Below are 5,798 nucleotides of genomic sequence, written 5' to 3'. Positions count from 1 at the left end.
TATATATATATACATATATATTAGATTTGCCTTTTATCCATTCTGAATTTAAAGTATAAAATTGAGTGGCATTGAATTATCTTCACAATGTATAACATCATCACTATCTATTTCCAAAACTCAGCAGCTCATTTCCATTTCCTTCCAGGCCCTAGTGACTCTCACCTACTTTCCATCTTTATTAAGTTGCCTACTCTAAATATTTCATATAGATGGAATTGTATGTGGGTTCTGTGACTGGCTTATTCCCCAAAACATGATATTTTCAAGGTTCCTTAATGTAGCAAGTACCAAAATTTCATTTAATTTATTTAGTTTCATCCTTTTTTGTTGGTGAATACTATTCCTGCATGTATATGCACCATAGTTTGTTCACATATTCAAGTGCTGATGGGGACTTGGGCTGTTGACTGTCCAGATCTGTGATTCCCTGCCCTCCCAGACTCTGGCCAGTTGGAATTGTCTAGTTTTTGTTCATCTCTCATTTCTGGAGCAGGGGCTGAGACCCTGCCACATCTATGCTCTGCATCCACGCATCTTTTGGACATTAAAGATCAATTGATGAAAAAAAAAGGTACAACACACATGACACACAAAACAAACACAAGAGTCTGAAAAACAGGGGCTAGAGAGATGGCTCAATGGATAAAATGCTTGCTGTGTAAGCATGAGGACCTGAGTTCAGATCCCACCATTCATGTAAAAGGCTGGGCACAGCAGCATGCACCTGTGATCTCAGTGCTAGGAGGTGGAGCAAGAGCCAGTCTAGCCAATCAGCAAGCTCTAGATTCAGTGAGGGACCCTGTCTCAAAAAGTAAGGTGGAGCATGACAGTGTAAGACACCCAGTGTTGACTTCTAGATTCCACATAGACATGCACAAGTATACACACCTGCACACAAGTACACTGCACACACAAAACCTACATGCACACATGAAGAGTATGAAACATTACCACAATGTATACATGTGTCCAACATCACACAGTACCCCATAAATGTATATAGTTTTATATTTTATGGTACAGTGCTACTGAGCTCTCTGCAGTTGCTTTGCCCCAACTATCCCAGTCCTGAGCTGAAGGGAACCTTAATCTGGAAATACTAAAAATTGCAAAAAAATGAATCCCCACAGAACATCTTCTCTCTCTAAGCAAAGGGTGAAGTAATGGTTATATTAATATTAGAAGCTGTGAACAATTCAGAAGTCCTCAGTGGTCAAATTATGAAACAAACTGGCACAGACACACCAGGAATGCTATTCCATAATAAAAGTAAAGGAATAGGGATTATGAATGGAGAATTAAAGAAATCTGTTTGGCGTTGTGGTGATAGTCATAGCCATAGGTCTTGGACCAGGATAGTCGTGTTAAGACATGGTGAGAAGTGGATTTGTTTTGTACAGATTTGTGAAATAGAGCTGATGGAGTATTGACAAAAAGTGGTGGAGTCAAAGGTTTTGATTTCAGTGTTTGAACTAGAAAAAGTGGAAGATAAAAAAATGCCACTTCTTGAGACAGTGGAGGACCAAGTTCAATAGGTCATGATGGGGGAGAGGAGGAATGTGTGCACACCACTGGCTGGAATGCAAATTACCACATCCACTATGGGGAACAGAAAGGAGGTTCTCCAAAGTTCTGAAAAGCACATCATATGATTCAGCAATCCCAAATGTGGTACATGCGTAAAGGAAATGACACCCGTAAGGTGAGAGACAAGTAGTAGAAGCAAAGAGCCCATTAACTGACAAATGCATTAAGAAAACAGGTACTTACACAAAACAAAATACCACTCAACCATAAAGTAGAATACATAGCTGTCATTTGTAGCACTGTGTGTTAAGTAAAATAATGCCAGGTCCAGAAAGACAAGTACTGAGTGACTTTATTCTTATGTGAAATCTAAAAAAGACTATCTCAAAGTTGAGAAGAGAATGGTGGTTACCAAAGGATGAGAAGAGTAAAGTGGAGGGAGACGTGGGAAAACAGAGAAGTACCAGCATCAGCAGATTTGTTGATACAGAAGTCCTCTTTCTAACTTGCTACAGTATGTGGAAACCAGAAATGCTCCCAGTCCCTCATCATGTTTTTTGCATTTTATTTTTATTTTTTGTATATTTTTATTGAATTTTTGTGGATTTTATACACATCTTAATCTTACACTCCTTCTCCACTGTCACCCTCGCATATACCACCTCCCAATTTTCATGTATTATGTCACTTATGTTAAGGTCTATTGAGTGAACTTAGTATCCTCCGACGTCCCTGAGTGAAAGTTCAACTACTGGGGTCTAGTCAGGCAATTCCCTAGGATTAACACCCCCATAAAAGTCTCCTTGAAGGTGCTGTTAAAGTAGAGTTAGATAAGAGCAAGAAGTTCTAGAGTACTATTGTATAGTAAGGTGACTACAAATAATATACTGTATACTTCAAAACTCTAGAATAAAGGAACTTTTTAGACAGGGTCCCACTAAGTTTCCCAAGCTGCCATTGAATTCATGGCCACAAGCAATAGTTGGGGCTATATCTCTTATACCTAGGTTTTCACCATAAAGATTTGGCAAATATTTAATGGGAAAGACATATATAAACTTTATTTAAACATTACACAATGCGGAGGGTGGGTTCTGACCTCCATCAGTGTAGTGGCTCTGATCTCAGCAGACTGCCAGAGAGTGCCAAGTTCTAGCCTCCCTCTGGCCTCCTGCTGGCAGAGGGGCTGAGAACACAAAGGACTGCCTGAGGGCCCCCAGATCCTGCATTTACATGGTGGTGAGCATCCCCTAATTGTGTCATACCCATCCCCCTACCCATCCCCCTACCTGGGACTTCATGAAGCCCCTCTCAAGGCTCCAGATCTGGCTTTGGTAGGCCAAGGCTGAGATCCTAGCAGACAGCCTGAGAGGGTGGGTTTCAATCTTCATTGGTGTAGCAGCTCTGATCTCAGCAGACCACCAGAGAGTGCCAAGTTCTGGCCTACCTCTGGCCTTCCTCACATGGTGAAAGAAGCCTGAGTGCACCTGACTGGAACCTGAATTGGGCTTCTTTGGGTACTCCTGAATAGCTGATCTGAAGCCACCAGTTCCCTTAAAATCAAACCTGAGAGAACCTGAACCCTCTACCAACCAGATTTACATAACCAATAAAGGATCGAGGCACCCCAATAATACAAACAGAAGCATACTTTAACTTAATTCTTAAAAGAAATTCACATGCCAAAGTCACAATGAAAGAATAATAAAATGGAAAGCCAAAAATATATATACTCACAAAATGCCACCAATCATGTAGAAGAGCTCTACAAGGAGTTCCCCTAGAGATAACCCAGGACACTGAATTTAAAAGGACAATCATAAACACAATCAAGAAATTCAATGAATTTAAAGAACACATGAACAAAGAAATAAAAGAAGATAGGAATAACCTTCTGAATTAATTCATAAAAGAAATAAAAACATTGAAGAAAATTCAGGCAGAAATGAAGAGGAAGTGCAAAATTCAATAAGCCAACTTGAAACAAGAGGGGAAAGCCTCACCTCTAGAATGAATGAAATGGAAAACAGAATATCAACACTGGAGGATAAAGTTGAAGAACTGGACCACTCAAGCAAAGTACAAGTACAGGAAGCACATATAACACCAAATAGACAGTATCAAAAAGAAATTCTCATGACATAACATAGTAAAAACACTAAATGTACAGAACAAAGAAAATACTGAAAGCAGCAAAAGAAAAACAAGTCACGTACAAAGGAAAGCCCATCAGAATTATAGCTGACTTATCAGTGCAAAGTATAAAAACCAGAAGCACCTGGACCAAGGTATTTCCAGTTCTACATGACAATAGACACCAGCCCAGAATACTTTACCCAGCAAAAATGTCTATTATAGTTGAGGGGGAAAGAAAAGTCCTCTATGACAGGAATAGCAAGAATACATGTCCACAAAACCAACCTTTCAAAGAATACTTGAAACAATATGGAGAGCAGAGAGAGAAACAACTACACCCCAGGGGCAACAAGAGAAAATAAATAAAGGTATAATAGAAAAACACAAATTTAACAGAGAAAACAAACAGCAATCAAAATGACTGCAACCAATACACATCTTTCAATAATAACCTTAAATATCAATGGACTGAACTCCCTGGTCAAAACAGACAGGCTAAGTGATTGGATGAAGAAACAAAATCCATCTCTTTGCTGTCTGCAAGAAACCCATCTCAACTTCAAGGACAGGCACTACCTTAAGGTAAAAGGATGGAAAAGAATACTCCAAGCAAATGATACTAAGAAACAAGCAGTGCTTGCGATTCTAATATCTGACAAAATAGACCTGGACAAAGAATAAACAGAGAGACATCTGAATTAAATGATACCATACATCAAATGGACCTAACAGACATCTCTTGAATATCCCACCCAAGCACAAAAGAATAATACAACTTTTTTTTTGGGGGGGGGCGGTCTTTTTGAGACAGGATCTCCCTAGTTCCAGGTGTCTGGAACTCACTCAGTAGACCAGACTGGCCTCGAACTCACAGAGGATCCACTTGCCTATGCCTCCCTGCTGGGACTAAAGGCATGCGCCACCACACTGGCAAATAATACACTTTCTACTCAGCACTCTATGGAACTGTTTCAAAAACTGACCACATACTGGGCCACAAAACAAACCACAACAAACACAAAAAAAATTGAAATAATTCCACACATTCTATTGGACCACAATGCAATAAAGCTCAAAATCAACACTGGACAAGGCCCTAGTCACTACACGAACTTGTGGCGATTGAAAAACACACTTCTAAACAACGAGTGGGTCAAAGGAGAAATTAAGAAATCAACGGTTTAAACAGACCCATAACATATAAGGGAATTGAAACAGTAATACAAAGCCTCCCAACTAAAAAACACCCAGGCCCAGATGGATTTACAGAATATTTCTACCAGACATTTAAAGACCTCTGACCAATACTACTTAAATTATTTAAAATGATAGAAACAGAGGGAGAACTCCCAAATTCCTTCCATGAAGCCAGCATCACTCTAATACTCAAACCAGGTAAAGACACAACCAAAAGAGAAAACTATAGACCCATATCCTTAATGAACACAGATGTAAAAATTCTCAACAAAATCATCGCAAATCACATACAGACACACATCAAAAAGATCATCCACCATGATCAAGGAGGCTTTCTCTCAGAGATGGAGGGATGGTTCAATATACACAAGTCAATAAATGTCATTAATCATATAAATGGACACAAAGACAAAAAACATACTGTCACCTCACTAGATGCAGAAAAAACTTTTGACAAAATTCAGCATGCATTTATGTTCAAGTCCTAGAGAGAACTGGACTGGAGGGAACATACCTCAACATAATTAAAGCCATATATAACAAACCCGCAGCCATTCTAAATGGAGAAAAACTGGAAGCATTCCCGTTAAAATCAGGAACCAGACAAGGATGTCCACTAACTCCACTCCTTTTCAACATAGTGCTTGAAACTCCTGCTAGAGCAATAATACAGGGAAGGAAATTAAAGGAGTACTAATTGGAAAAGAAGAGGTCAAACTATTACTTTTTGCAGATGATATGACACTATACCTAAGAGATCCCAAAAGTTCCACCAGAAAACTTGTAGAACTGATCAGCACTTTCAGTATAGTTGTAGGTTATAAAATCAGTCTAAAAAATCAGTAGCCTTTCGACTACTATCCTCAGGCCTCTTGGGGGAAGTCTATAGAGCAGCTCTCCACGCCAGGACTCCCTAAGCCACATTCACCCTTCCA

General features: G+C 39.4%; 1 protein-coding gene across 2 annotated transcripts in view; it reads right to left on the bottom strand.

Moving 5' to 3' along the window:
• The window catches only part of Nell2 (neural EGFL like 2), a 367,564-nt gene that overhangs the window by 259,481 nt on the left and 102,285 nt on the right, over positions 1 to 5,798 (bottom strand). The gene's annotated exons all lie outside the window — the stretch shown is intronic.

Source organism: Nannospalax galili, unplaced genomic scaffold, assembly GCF_000622305.1.
Source record: "Nannospalax galili isolate Female #2095 unplaced genomic scaffold, S.galili_v1.0 scaffold232, whole genome shotgun sequence".
In the NCBI taxonomy this organism is placed as follows: domain Eukaryota; kingdom Metazoa; phylum Chordata; class Mammalia; order Rodentia; family Spalacidae; genus Nannospalax; species Nannospalax galili.
This window is presented reverse-complemented; position numbering and strand designations above follow the sequence as displayed.